Source organism: Passer domesticus, chromosome 3, assembly GCF_036417665.1.
Source record: "Passer domesticus isolate bPasDom1 chromosome 3, bPasDom1.hap1, whole genome shotgun sequence".
Taxonomy (NCBI): Eukaryota; Metazoa; Chordata; class Aves; order Passeriformes; family Passeridae; genus Passer; species Passer domesticus.
The window spans coordinates 111,628,766-111,644,325 of record NC_087476.1 but is presented as its reverse complement, the minus strand read 5'-3'; the positions used below and the strand labels follow the sequence as shown (position 1 = coordinate 111,644,325).

The 15,560-nt window shown below is 41.9% G+C and overlaps 2 long non-coding RNA genes across 2 annotated transcripts; both read right to left on the bottom strand.

Moving 5' to 3' along the window:
* Window positions 1-388: 388 nt before the first annotated feature.
* On the bottom strand, window positions 389-15,204 carry LOC135297520 (uncharacterized). The gene is made up of 2 exons (XR_010359488.1): window positions 14,502-15,204; window positions 389-2,979 (listed from the first exon to the last, which is right to left on the bottom strand). It is a non-coding gene; the product is annotated as an uncharacterized LOC135297520 (long non-coding RNA).
* LOC135297521 (uncharacterized) lies at window positions 9,232-12,589 on the bottom strand. The gene is made up of 2 exons (XR_010359489.1): window positions 12,430-12,589; window positions 9,232-10,662 (listed from the first exon to the last, which is right to left on the bottom strand). It is a non-coding gene; the product is annotated as an uncharacterized LOC135297521 (long non-coding RNA).
* Window positions 15,205-15,560: the final 356 nt, after the last annotated feature.

Genomic DNA, 15,560 nt, shown 5'->3' with positions numbered 1-15,560 from the left:
TCCATTCTTGTTGCCATCTTCATAATGAAAATGAGGTGCCAGAAGCTTCATTCCCCATATCCAAACTTTATGTGATTTCAGTTATGTGCTACATTACTTTGAGGTTTTTCAATATTTGGAAGCTGGGTCAGCTAGCCATTCTCCTAAATTTCTGACTACAGACTTAACAACCCGTGGAGAGGAATACATTTTAAGACCCAAGTTCTCAGCCTATATAAATGCACAGCTATGGAAAACCTTATGCCAAAGCTCTTCTGTGCACTGAGCCCACTAAAAGGCAGCACACAGAGAAATGCAACAGATCAGGACAAAATTTTTAGTGAAACAGAAATTTTCAGGGAAAAAGCAAGCAATCAAACAAACAAATAAATAAAAGCCACAAAAATCCTACACAAACTTTGAGGATCAAGAGGTTTAAGGATAGCTGCAAGATTTGGCAGAGTTGATGGTGTTTTAGATGAAGCAGCTGTTACAGAACAGGACAGTTTACAGCAATAGCTATCACAGTGGTTCCTTCTCCTTTTTTCCAGTGACTACATCACAGACAAGGTTCCATTAATTTACTTTGCCATCATATTTTTTTAAGTTCAAGTGGAGAATGTGAAAGGGCATGGTATGTCAGTGTATTATGACAAATATTTCCATGTCCAACACTGCCAGCAGCATTTATTCACCTGCTTATAATCAACCCAACTCTTATATGAGGAGCTGCAGCACATTAACTTGACATGCTGAATTTTGAGCTGCTGTCCGAAAGGGCAAAAAGCTCATATCTGTGAAGAAGTGGGAGGTGTTCAGATGCAAGCCAATATTTATTAAAGAGCATGACTTCCAAGTGCAGAATCAAAGAAGGTGGGAATAAAAAGGAATTTGAGGGAGCTCTTTACTAGTATTTTAATTTGCAATGGAGGAACCACAGACTTTCTCAGAGCTCCTCCAACAGCCCAAGGTGACAAAGAGCAGGTGCCTGGGTGTTTCAGTCTTCCCTGGCAGAGGAAGGTCAGCTTGTGTCCTCCTAAGTCTTATGTTACAGCAAGAGAGTGGAAGGCATGGTTCTCAGGCCAGAAAAAGATTTGTGAGGTTTGGTGTTATTCCTTATGTTTATTACTGCCTGTGCCTTCACCAAGGCATTAACAGACAAGGAAAGGGCAGGAACGCTCACAGGCAGGGAGCTCCCAAGTGGCACTTTCACCCAATCCTTGAGTGTCTGCAACTCATTCTTCTTAGCGGACCTATTCACACTTAAGAGGTTACCAAGTTTTACAGCCAGCCCCCTGTAACAAGATGGGGGTGATGACCATTTTGCCTCTAAAGCAGCAAACTCAATGTGGTGCTTTCACACCACTCAGCTGAGCACACATTACAGTGCTGTCTCGGTCTCTGCTAACAATCATAAAGAGATATCAGACATTTCCTAAGAATCAGGTTACAAAAATGCAGCTGAGAGACATGCAAGGACATAAAAATTCCAATGAGATAAAAGCATCCCTGTTTACATAGCAATTCTGCTTCATTAGACTCAATGTTGCTTCATTATATTCAATGCCATTTAGTTTTGATGTTCATTTCAAGGCTGCTTGTTTATACTGAGGCAGAGAGGGGGAAACACACTAAAAACCCTGGGCTGAATGCAACGTTGAAATGGATTTTAATATGCAATAAAATGTATATATCATGTTCTAGTTAAGATAGCATCACTATTTGCTTACATATGTTCCTGTACAAATGATAGCCTAAAAATTAAGTTTGCCTTCACTAAATCCCATAAGCAGAGAAACTTCTGACTGAAGCAGCTCAGAAACTATTCAGAACAGAGATATCTTTTTCGCCTATTGATGCATACTTTCTGCTAGATGGCATCCACTCCAATTCAGGGTTTCAAAGAAACTTTTTTTTTCTCAGGGATGTATTTCACTTATTAGTATTGATGCCTACGTCCATCTGGAGTCTTTTGCCAATGGCAAAAATCCAAGGGACATGGGCTGGTACCTTCAAGGCAGAACAGACTACTTGCCACACTGTAAAATTGCCTACTTTCTTAAAATGCTTTTTATCAAATTTCTTATACGCAGCAGCTCAAACCCACTAAGGGCTTAATTTTTCATTTTATTGTATGCTATTTTGCACATCTTGCTATAGGGTTTCCCTGAAAGTGCATAAACTCATTTTAATTGTTCCCAGTGCTGACTCCCATTTAATTAAATGGTAGTACTCCAGCAAGATTTATTATACAGAAAGTGAGACTTTTTTAAAGCTGTAACGGAACATATAATAGATGTGTCACAATTTAAAAGCCTAATTAAATCTATTGTTTCTCTATGTCCTCAGCATGTCTGTCTCAAGTGTAAGATATAATTTTAAACGGCTGAGATGTTTATTTCCATGATCATATGAGCCAGATCCACATTTTGGGTGGTTGCTCCTGAGTGAGAAGCAAGGGACACATCCTGCCCTTTGTGGGTTTAATCTGATGTCCCTGCATGGGAAAGTGGGCTGAGTCAGGCTTAGGGAGGCAGGTGGAAAGCCAGTCCCATTCCCTCCCAAAGTACATAGCTTCCTGGCCTTCTACACCCCCAAACTGAGCCTGAGCCCTGCAGAGATGAGCAGGGGAGAGCTGGACCACCAGGGAGCCTCCCCACCTCAGCAAAGAGCCTTTCCCAGCCACACAATCCCATCACTCGTGTGGCACAGGGCTGGGCTTTACCTGCCTGCAGCAGGGAGCAGAGGTGGCTCTTAAACCAGCAAGGAGCACACAGAAGGATGCAAGCAGCCACAGAGCAGGCACAGAATGCTTTCCTTCAGGGATGCCTCCCAGGACAGGCTGTTCTGAACTGCCCCATCCTCAGGGATGTGCCTCATAAATAAAAGTCATTCATCTGGAGCTGGCTGGGATGGCAGCTTTGCATGAGCTTCCCCCTCCCAGCTTGGGGGTTCTGGAGCTTGGTTTCTTTAACCACCTCACGTGCCAGCTTTCAGATGCTAAAAGGAAAAAAAAATATAGTGATTATTAGGACAGAGCCAGGCAGGATTTCTTCCAAAGCACCCAGCATTAAGAAGACTCTGGTCCCAAAATGGAAGCTCGCAGCACTTGCAGGGTTAATTAGGCTACAGCCTGCCTTTCTGAGAGAAATTCCCCCTTATCTGTAATCTGGGAACAGAAAGGATGTGCAGCATTTCAGAGACAAGCTGAGCTGCAGCCGAGGGAGGATTTGAGGCCAAACTGGGCTGCCCCAGTGGTGTTCGAGCAGCAGAACAGGACCCAGGGCTCTCCTCAGAGCTGCTCCTGATGTGGTCAGAACCACTGCACCCCATCCCTTCTGCACAGTTAACACAATCTCAGCTCATTTTAAAGGCAATCAAATCCCAGCCAGTCCCTAAAAAGGAGAATAATAACAGGCACCAAGGGAGGCAAATTCCCTTAGAGATCATTGGAGATTATCTTAAGAAAATTCAGTGCAAGCTCAACATAAGATGTAATAATTCCTGAGAAACACCCTTTTATGGAGAATCAGAAGCACAGTGGTTATTTAGTCTTTGGCATCTATAACCTCTTATAGTGAAGAATACATTGTAATTATTTAGTCTTAAATAAGTAATCACTTTTTTCCTGCTTTAATATTCTGAAAATAATTTTATTACTTGAGGTTCATTAACTGTTTCCAGCAGAATAACCAGCTTTATTTAATTAGCTGGATGAAGCTTTTTAGTTACTTATTTTCTTTCCATCACTGATTAAACATTAGTTTCAGAAGATTAGCAGCCATTTTCTTCCAGTCAGTATGCTCTCTAGTTTATAATCTTTCCATGGGAGAAAAAAAAAATTGCAGTAAATCAAACTGAAATGCTGTGCTTACTTAGAAAAGACATCAGTGAGAAATAAGGTTTGCTGAACTCTTTCATCTGCTATCCCATCCTTAGCAGTGGAAATGGTAAAATGTTCAAAAGCAAAATGAATACCACTTGTAAGGGACCAGATTTTCCTGCTACACCTTTGTTATTGAGCAAGAGCTGTGCTCTGGTTATCCTCAAAGGGACACCGGCACGACACAAGCATAAACCTGATTTAAGACATGAACCATGAATTCCACTCACCTAGATTTGACACCAAAGCATATCACAGATTGAAATATGAACTGTTGCTCTTCCAATCCAATTCCAGCACATTATGGGCATCAAACATTCAGGATTTATTCTTTTCCTTAAATCTGACTTTAGGCAATTCCTACAGCAGTCAGTTCTGCATGTTTTCTGTAGAAATTGTGAGTCAAATATGCCCCTGTGTGCTTCAGCTGACCAAAAAGGACAAAAGTGTGCACATACGAGACCTTTTTGGCAAAGTAAAACTCCTTGTATGCTACCCTGGAAGAAAAGGGGCGTGGATGGGAGGGGAATGGTGAAAGTAAGGAAGAAAATGTCTTGGAAACAGACACTGTCTGTGTCTTTACCAAAAGCACCACGCAGGCAGCAAGTAGCCCTGCCATCCTCCAGCCTGCCAAGTGCAGGGAGAGGAGGGTTGCAGGCTGTGGTCCTTGGGCAGGACCCCTGGCCACTGGGAATCCAGCTCGGGCTCAGCAGGTGAGGAATATTTTTATCAACAATCTACATTGCTGTGTCAAGGACCAGTCACTGCAGAAATCATCACTTTCTCTTGCTGAACACTATCTAAACTCCATGAACACTATCTAAACTCCACAGTGACAAAGATCTGGACCACCAAAAACAAATGCTCATGAGATGGTGACACAACTGCTACTGCATTAAGAGAATCAACAGCTTTGTAGAAATAAGATCCAACCACATCACCTGTCTACTACTGTCTTATCTTTTTCAAATTTTAGCAAACAGAACCTCCACATCTACAAAGCCTACAAATACAAGCATGAAATTTTATATCCCTCCTTTCAGTAGCAAAAGAAATACAGTCTCAGCTTGTTTAGCCAGTTAATTTTCCTGCCCTGCACAAATTGTGTTAGTCTGCAGCAGCAAAGGCAGAGCTCTCCCACTGTCCCTGCAGCACAGTCCCTTGGAAGCAAGCACAGCCAAGCAAATGCATGACTGCAGACTTCAAAAAGATGCACTGCTTTGATGTGCCATGGGTTTCAGGGAGTGGGTGTTAGTGGGGGGGGGGGGGTCAGGATTGGTGTATGGATCTTTAGTGAGGGCATGAATCCATTTCATCATCAATAACAGACATTTGAAATGAAAATGCAATTTGTTTTAACTGAAAATTACAAAGTTCTATAGATTTTAATATATAATTATTAGTCACTGTTACCTTTCCTGTGCTACATTTTTTTTGCAAGTATCATACAAACACAGATCTAAACTCTCAGTTCTTTACAGTCAAAGATCTCACTGCATTTGCCATCCTAAAACAACTTTACTGCAAACTGCAGCTTCACGAGGAATTCAGTCTAAATATTCCTACATGGCACGTGCAAAGGATGTCCACACAAGGGCTCCTGCAGCAAAAGAAATGGTGCACTGCAAATGACTGACAGGAAGATTTTGGGAAGAGCCTTCTGTTTTTTTGCACTGAGTCAATACCCAGCCAGCTAACAGTCAGAATTCAGACACCATTTAACACCTATTGCCAGCAGAGTTGTCTAAATTATCTTTTTGAGCATTATATACATTTTTCACAGTGGGTAAAATCTGCCCAGAACTCAACAAAATATGCCCATCTATTGTCTGGGTGTTGCAGAAGAAAGACGAAAGTCAGATAGAGAAATGGTTTGCTTTCTTTACAGGCAAGGGATGGGGGTCATCAAGCAAAAAAAAATATTTTAGCCTCCCTGCATAAGCAGTTACTAAGTTACAGAAAGTCTCTTTACAAAAAAAGGACTTGATATCTGTATAAAGGACAAGGGAAAACTGATAGTAGGTGGCACATTGGCTCCCATATTCCCAGGGTAAGATTGATGTTGAAGGAACACAAATTCAGCAAAGAAAAGCTTCTCCTTTAACCATAGTACAACTTGGCAGACTATTAAAATTCTCTGCAAGAGCAATGGTATTGGGGTAATTTAATTCTTTATTAGTAAAATTCTTCAGTGCAAAATAGTAAAACCAAAAATTCTTCAGGTTTAAAGGACAGAAATATTTATATTCCTTTTTCTAAACCTTATTATGTTAAGCTTGTTATTCCATTTCCCTGTCCCTCAAAATCTGGCTTGCAACAAAACTGGACGATGAAGCCAAGAGCTCTGAATCAGACCCAGCACTGATTTCAGACGCCAACTTCACTGACTCCAGCGAGTCACTCTGGGCCACCACAGTAAATTTGCACCCAGAGTAACTCCACTGCTGCAGTTAAGCCAATCTGTAAGGAGAGCTCCTTGTTAAGCAAATGGACTCCTATTTAAGGAGGACAACCAAGATCTTGATCCAGCATTAACTGGCAAAGCTTTACTAACTGTAGCTCTACAGACTTCCAAAAATTTCAGACTTGTGGCTTTGACAGCCATTTCACAGATGCTCCTTCCCTCCAGCTCTGAGCCTCTCTGCTGGCTCTGTCCTGCTTTTCTATACTTTGTTGGCACCTCACAGCTCTGCAAACTATCACTAGCTCTAAATTTTCTAGTCCATGCTCACAGCCAGCAACTGTGGTTGTTGTTGCTCCTTTTCAATTTAATGTTGTCATCTTGATTGACTAAATGGCAAATCTTTCAATAGCTGATGTGTTTTTCACCTCACCATCTACAAAATAAGCATCTGATGCTCAAGGTCACAGACAGAAGTTGGGAGAGCAGGGAAAAAAGCAACCCCTACAGGCCAAAAAAAGGAAACAAAACTAAAAATCCTGACATTTACTCTTCTTCATGGTGGACAGGTTTGCATGGAAGCTACATGGGATTTTTAACTGCTTGGTACTATCAGAACAGATACTTCTCAGTCTGTAGACGGGTGGCAGGTTTTGGCAGCACAAAAAGTCATTACAATAAGTTCCCCTTCACTGTCCACCCAAACATAACCACCCACTGGGGACAGGTCATCTGGAAATTTATAAAATAGCTCACCACCAGTTTTCATCTTCTCTTTAAAATAATCAATAAAAATTGTTTTCCAACAATTTGCACCCTGCAAGAGGATTTCACTGCATCTTGATAATTTAGGATTTTCTTTCCCTGCTGTCTGCAGTTAAAGACTTTTTTTTATCTGTTCCATCTGTGAAGTGCAATGAATTTCTGATAGACTTTATAGTGACTGTCCTTACAGTTTAAATCTTCCCAGAGAACTTGTTTACCTGTGCTTACTAACCAGGCTGTGGTGTACTAAATCATTTAAATGGACTTACAATTTGGTTGTAAAACATCAAAGGATGCTGACCAAGAACACTATTACATTATAAGCAGAAAAATCCTGTTATAAACATTGTTCTCATGCACTATACACAGTGCAAGGTTAGATATTTTATGCAGTAAAGGAGGCAATAGAGGCGGCTTTTTCTAATAACATTATCAGTGTACAGAACTATCCTAAATATCACATCTTGAACCTCACAATGGGTCTGATTCTGCCCTGAATTAAGTGATTTTCACTACAATTCCTTTCCATTTTTACTGTAACAAGAAAATCTGGGCACCTTTTGTGAGATACATACACGCGTGCACAAGTGGGTTATATATATTGTAGCAGCATTTGGGCAGTATTGCAAACCTGATAACTTTCCATGGAACAGGGTTACCACACATGGTATCCCTCCAGGGCTCCCTGGACATAGGGTAGCTGGTGGGAGTTGTGAATTATATATGAAAGCCATACTATTTAATTACAGCAGGACCTAGAATGTCCAGCCAGAGGCCAGGGTGTCATTGTGGCAGCTTCTTTAAAACCATAACATGAAGCCCCCGAAGTCAAAGGAGGAGGCATCACCATCATTTGGTGGAGAGGAAGGATTCAGCTGACAGACTCCAAGATGACCATGCAGAAGCATCTGGCAGAGCCACACGATGTGCCCACACAATCTGGGTCATCTGCCTTCACACCAGGACACATCTCCCTGTCTTATTCAGCTCTGAGTCACTCTTCACTTACATAAAATTCCACAGCAAACACAAGCATCAGTTCCTGAAACATCCCATGAACGCACTCATCACCCAGGAGGATAGAGCTGTCACCTCTAAAAGGTGATTTGGGGAGCAAGAAGTGGATCTGTATGGTGTCAATGTAACCAAACCCCTGCTAAGTTACAGAGATGACAGAACTGCACAACATTACTGTTCAGCCTAGAAAGCTCATGTTTATGCTGTTTAACTACTGACAGCTGGGGATCCTAGAGAATTTTGTGGAATTAGGGATGATATCCTGTTGGGAAGGCCCCCTGAGATATCAGAATGAGTGGCAGCACACTGTGATACTGTGCAGGAAGGGTTTCTCAGCTTAGTTAAATTTAGCTTTTTTTCTTGTGGCTATCAAGACTCCACCAGCCATAACAGAGATAGGATTATAAGCCACAGGCATTGCAAAACTTCATTTTAAGGAGTCAAAATGATCTGAACCAAAATCTAGTGGTATGAAGGAAGGAGAGCAAAATAGAAAGGAAAACAAAAAATTCACACCACACACATCTTCAGACACTGGGAAGGAGAGAGTCACGGAGGGATGAGACCCAGGCACTGAAGTGTAAAGAGACGTGGTGAGGAGATGCAATGGGACATGGAACAGGTCATTTTGCACTTTCCATCTGTTTCTCTGCTGCTGACAGCCACCATGTGTGCATCACCACATGCTTGTTGTTACCCTTCTGCTGCAAGTTTCCACAGCATCTTCTGAAACAAAAATAGTAATACGACCATTGGTTTTACTTTGGACATGGAGGTAAAGCTGACTACAGACTTCACAGTGAAGTGGATGAGGAAAGTTCACATGATCTTTCACACTGACTCCAGCACACTGGCCACAACAGTCAGCTGGCCCAAAATGGCATATTTATCAGACCCAGAAGAGGATATTTGCCATCGTCCAATGTTGTCTTTGCTCTTTATAAGATCTGTGGACACTCCAGCCTAAGAAAGAGTCTGAGAGAACTCAAACAGAATAGCAGCTCTTCTTCTTGATTAGCAAAAGTTGATTTGATTTATACTTCTTCCACCTAATTCATAGACAAAGCATAAGAGTGTGCTAATGTGGGGTCAAAGGTGATTCTCTGGGTCAAATTCTGCTTACAGTTGTATGAAAACAAATTTGTACATCCATTTAATTGGTATTTACATTAGTGTAACCAAGTGAAGAAATTGTCTAGTCGCCTCTGATCTGACTCTCACACTAGGAAAATTCAAAGCATAGAAAAACACTTCAATTTAAATAGCCAATTTTATGCAAAGGGACCAGTAACCTCTGCATCCTTACAAGTCAGCAGTACCACCTCTTAGCACAACCACCACTTCATTTTTAAGCATGCACTTCCATGCTTTGTCCAATAAACACCTTATCTTAAGGGGGATTTTCCTATACATCTCTGAAAGCCTCTGCACTGTCCTCATTGCAAAACTTTCCTACAAAGCTGGCAGAACTGAGGGGGGAAGAAAAAAAATCATAGCTGTAATGAAGCTTCTGGCAAACCAAGGTCCCTGCTGTCCATGCACACAAACCATCTCCTCCACCCATCAGCTCCTGCCCACACTTCCCTGAGCTCACCGAGATCTGTTTGTACAGCACTTGGGTACGTCAGGTCCGTGGCCCATACTGAGTGTTCCCGGGCACAAGTGTAACACAGACCACAAAGAAATCATTATCAAATCACAGGGAAGCTAAAAAGAAGCAGCTTTTCACCCACTTCCAGCAGACAAGAGGGAACTCGAGCTGTCTTAACTTCTGCTTGTACAATTAACACTCCTTCATTTCACTTTATCATCATGGGGCATTTTCCTATTTGAAATTGTTTATTAACCTGAACCAATTTTTTTACTATGTATTTACATTTAATCATCCAGCAAGCCTGATTATCTTGAGTACTAATAATAATCAACACATTACTAACATCACTTTAGTTTTAAGCCTTATGACTAAACATTGCAAATTAATTCCAAGTTAATCAGTTTCATTAGCTATGCAAATATGTCTTCGGCTTAAAGCATTAAATCAGATTTAATTTGCTAAGACAATATTCACTGGGAGTTTATGCAATCCATTCTTGCTTTCCATTAATTAAGGCACATTACACTGTGGGTCTCTATGCAAAAAAAAAAAAAATCAGAAAAGACAAAACTGTAAAACTTGCGCCTTCATTTGCAACTTGAGTATTATGACAAGATCTGAAAACAAACAGAAAAAAATCAAGTCAAGGCGACAAAAAAAATCACAACTTCCTCGTAGCATAAAATAGAATGGATTTAGATGCATTTAAACTTATATACATCGTAAATGTTTTCCCAAGATCACTGCATTGGGCTTTTCTTACTGCAAGAGTAATAACACTGCAAGAGACATCACAGCATGTAGGAGTGATCTTACTTCTGTTTTAACTCCAAAGCATTTCAGTGGAAGGCATGAAGAAAACTCACTGAGGATGCTGAGGTGCAGAAACAGTCCTTACAGAAAATGCAGATTGTATAGACACAGGAGAGCTTGTGAGCAGCTAGCACTGGAGACAAACAGACAGACTTGGTTGATCTTTTAATTCATTTGGGCAAGTTTCCTTTGCATCAGTGGATGTTTCTCCTGTGCAGAAACACAAATATCAATGTCTTTGAGTTGGGATTTAAGTACCTTGCCTACTAGGCAGGAAATTATTAGAGATATCTAAACACCTAATTACTAGAGATATCCAATGTATAATAATAAACATTAGGAACACAGGTTCTTAATCTAACAAACAATCAGGGAAATTGAGGATATGAGAGCCAGATAAATCAAGGGACTACTCTGGAGACTTGAAAGGGCTGCAGCAGATCCAGGTGTGGATGTGCTCCTTGTTGCATCATATCTGAGCCTGCAGGAGCAGAGCTGAGAACCCAAAGTACCAGCTCACACAGAAATCACTAATTACCCCTGAAAAACAATGAAGGGCCAGGGACTCCCCATGTGCCATTGATGAGAGAGTTGGCTTCCAGATGCCTCAACTCTTAACTTTCAGTACCATTGGCCTGTGAAGAGGGATGCTTGAAGGACTGGAAATTGTTAAATATAAAAGCACTATGTAAAACTTTGCTATTGTTTTCCTATACATTTAGGTATTGATTATGTTGGATTTATCCCAACAGCATTAGGGAAATGGTAGATCCACACTGGGCAGTCCTGTTTTCAGGAACACCTGGATGTTTAAGCTATGGAAGTGGAATCCCTACTCAGCCCTGTGAGTGCTGATTTGAATGGCAGCAGAGTGATAGGGAATGGTGCAAGTTTTTGGTAGTTATTTGCATTTTACATCACATCTTCATGTTTCTGCCCTGTGCATTTCTCACTCTTTGCAATGTTAAATATATCTAAAGGCTGGCCTCAAGCCACACTGAATAAGTACATTTGTGTACAGCTTTAGTTTTAATGAGTAAAGAAAGAGATGGGGCAATTAAGGATTGAACTTAGAGCTAATTCTCATCTGGATGGACTATAACTGTTATGGGATTTCAAAAATTTTTCGGTTTCAGACAGATCTTGGCCTGATACCAAGTGCTTTTGATTTCAGAGAGAATGAGCTGTGCCTCTCACCACTCAGTCAGACCATGACTGGGTGCACAAGGAGTTCCACACTCCAGCTATCCCACAGATCTGGCCACCCTGCCCTCTGCAATGACTTGTCATCCACACTAACAGTGCTCTTCCATGAAAGGGAAATGGATCAGGTTGGGTCTGCCTTATTTGAGAGGTGACAGAGGGATCTTCCCTTTGCACTTTTGGTATGTGGAACAAGTGAAATAATGCTATGTTTGAACCCCTGTGCTGCAGCTCTCCCATGACATCCAGTCCAGGGACAGAGGGGACAGGAGAGCCTCAGACATATCTTTGTTTCCCAAACAGCTTGTGCTTTTCTTCTGGAACACAGTTTCTGAATCAAGACTGAGCCTTTCCAAACCAGTGAAATTTCCTGCTGTTCTTTTCCATTCTGCAAGCCATTTCTCACAAGCCATCTGCCTTGACTTTGGCACGAGAACAATCTGGTTAGATCTGGGTTGGCACCAAGCTGGTTCATTAAACCAGTGCTCTCTCAAAAATGTGTCTGCCCAAAAAGGCAGTTTTATGGACCATCCATAATTCAGTTTTCTTCTGTACACCTAAATTGCATCAGTTATTATATAGAAGTCACATCTAAAGACTGATGTACAACTACAGCCTGGGATAATTTCCAACCTATCACATCTGCATGAACTTGGAGTAATTGAACTTAGACAAATGGGCTGGGTTGTAAAAGTTGGGTTTCACTGCTTCATCTAGAGGGATGGAGGATGGGATATACACCTGCCTCCCATGGCAGCTCCAGCAGGTATTTACCTCTTTAGAAGATGTTTTCAGGACAAGAGGATCCATGGGTAGCTGTACCTTCACCATTCATCCCCTTAAACTCAGTGGGATTGATGTATACAACTAACTTCAGTCCTACAAATTTTCTCAACTTGCTTTTCATGACATTGCTCACATCCAGGCAATTTCAATAGCTGAAAGGCATCCCAGACATCAGAGACAAATTTTAAAAAAGCAAATAACTCATTGTTACCTTCACTCTTCACACACGCTCACAAATTTAGAAAATATAGAAAAAAAATCACTCATCTGCTTCAGTTTTTATTTATCACAAATTAAAACATTTGCTTTATTTTCCATTCTGAGCCTCTTACTCCCCTTAGCAGAACACAAATTTGTACAAAGGTTTCATGGACACATAAGGAGCATTGAAGCTCCCTCCATCTTTTAGGATTTGGTAATCAATTAAATGTTTATATCAATCAAATAAATATAACATTTAAATATTTATAATAAAGGTCAAAACAGCAATACTTTTTTTTAAAGAGAATATTTGCTCATCTTTTTTTAAGTTTCCTCAGTTGCTCATCTAAACAAGACACACATCAAAAAATAATGATTAAAGGTGTGAAAAGGGACTATCTTGACCTCTACATTTTTCACAACAAAGAGATGTGCTGAACAAATTTCATCCGCAGAGCTGCAGCAATTATATATGAACTCACAAGAAGTGCACCCTGTTCCCATTTATTTGACCCCAAGGCACTGAAGTGGAGGCTGACATCCCACACTGATACAGCCTGGCCCCATTCTCAGCAGCTGCACCAAGGAGTGCCCTCATGGCAGCAAAGAAAGATTAGGATCCTGTGCCTGGCCTGCCCTTGGGAAAGGCACATAGCACACTGAGAAAAAAGAGAAAAAGGAAAGTAGGGGCAAATCCATGAAACATCTGATATTCATCCCACCCATATTCTTCTGCTTCATTTTATCTGGAAAACACTCACCTCTGGCCGCCCTGCTGCCACACAGTCCCACACTTACTCTGAGCCAAAAGGAACGAGGTGGAGACAGGAGAGTTGAGCCAAAGGGTGCTTTCTGTGTGATCTGGGCATGCAGCAACTGCTGGCTGCCTAAGCCAGAGCCCTTTTCAGCTCCCCTTCACACACAGCCTTCATCTGTGCTCGGGGGAGCCAGCAAGAGCACCACAGGGCAGCACCAAAACCAACGCCTTTGGCTTCTTGGGCTGGTGTGGGGATGCAGGAGAGTGTGAACCAAGCAAACTAGCACTGAAAAAATTAGGAAAGGATACTGTGGAGGAGCTGGAAATAGGGAAGAAAAATTAAATGCCCTACATGTCTCAGGGTAGCAGTGCCTGCTAGCCAGGCAGTGAACATACAGGGAGGGCTCCACAGGCCTCAAGGTCCTGCTCCTCTGGGAACCTCAGGTTGGCAGGGCCAGGGCAGGAGTGGTGGGACTGGAGAGAGATTAAGTGTGCCAAGGCTTGCTGGCCCAAATGCCTTTGGGGGAGCAGGAAGCTCAGAGGAGGCCAAGGGACAGAATATGGAACACATCAGGGAATGCACAGGTGAGAGGTTGTACATGGGGGAACACAGCTCAAGAAGGGCTGTGTGACATCTCAAATTAACACACAGAAGCAGATAATTACTCCAAATCCAAACAGGTAAGCAATCAGAAGCACTGCATTAGGATGTTATCTGTGGCTCTTCCCCGCTTCATTGGGCTTTGGTGATGCAAGTCACCCTCTGAGGAGTCAATTTTAGTCTCCTTGGCTGGTATTCAAACAAGACTGGCCCCAGTGAGCCTGACAAAACCCTTCCTTTCATCCACAGTAGGCTAAGCTCAGTAGGAGAACCAGAGTGTGCCCTGAGGAGAAAACAAGTGGAGAAGTGTTCCAGAGACAGCTGGTAGAGCACACATCTCAGAAGGGCATTAGCAACAACAGTGCACAACACAGAAACACAATAAAACCACAGCAGCAAAGATCTCTCAGCTAACCTGTACCAGTAATTGTAGAGAAAAAAAGGAGAAAAGCAAGTAAAAGTTATAGCAAAATATAAAATATAATAAAAACCACCTCTTACCTTCCTTTACTCCAGGCAACAGCTTGCAGGTGCTCAAGCCCCAACCAAGAGCTGCGCCACTCATCTGGAAGAGGGGAGGCACAAATCCAAGCTGCCTTTGAGCATGAAAGGCACCAAACCCAGGCTCTCTTCCCCTTACAGGCAGCAGCATTTCTTCCCTTTGTGGAAGCTCTTTAAAAGCCAAGGATGAGTATGCAAGGATTTCCTCCTCCCAAATGATAGGTGTGGTGCTTTGCAGCTCTGCAACCTGAATGGATGCAGCTGCTTGCCTCCAGGAACTCAGCTCCAGGGTGAGCTGGGCTCCATGTTCATGCCTCTGCCCAGAGCTCCCTGGCTTACCCTGTGTGGATCTTTATACACTTTGAATGACTTGGGATTGATTTTTTGGAGGGGTCTCACTCCTTCCATGAGCTTTACAAGAAGCTTACACACCACACCTTGGAGATGGATGCTGCAGTGGCTGGTTAGGTAATAGGTAGGCAGGGAATTATGGTATCAGCCCCAGATTTTCAACCTCAGGTGATACTATTGACTTCTGCAAAAACACAACACAGCTAAGGCCAGGTGGGAAATTAAAGAATTGGGGTCAATCATCTCATGGGGTCAATGCTTGGTGCTGTTCCCAAGCATTGCACTGACTCCTTATCCACACCAATGAAACACTACTGAAGAGAAAAAGGAAATAAATTAACAGAAAAAATGAGGCATGTGAGGCTAACCAAAAGTGCCTGTCATTTAGATCTTGATTCCAATCTCACTTCATGTTGGTGTAAATCAAAATGCCTTTTTCTTGAATTTCTGCCAGCAATCATTAAAAGGTTTTACAAAATAGTCTTCCTTTAGGGCTACTGGGCACTGTATATTCAGGGAGATCATCTCATTGTCAAGATGGTTGAAAGCATTAATCTTTCTGGATTCTGGCCTGGCAATGCAACACACACACATATCTCCTCCAAAAAAATAATATCTGCTCTAGCTCATTACCTAAACAGCTGACAGACTCCATTAATTTGACATTGAGTTGGAGAAAAAGAGCTGTATTCTTTGTAAGTTATATAA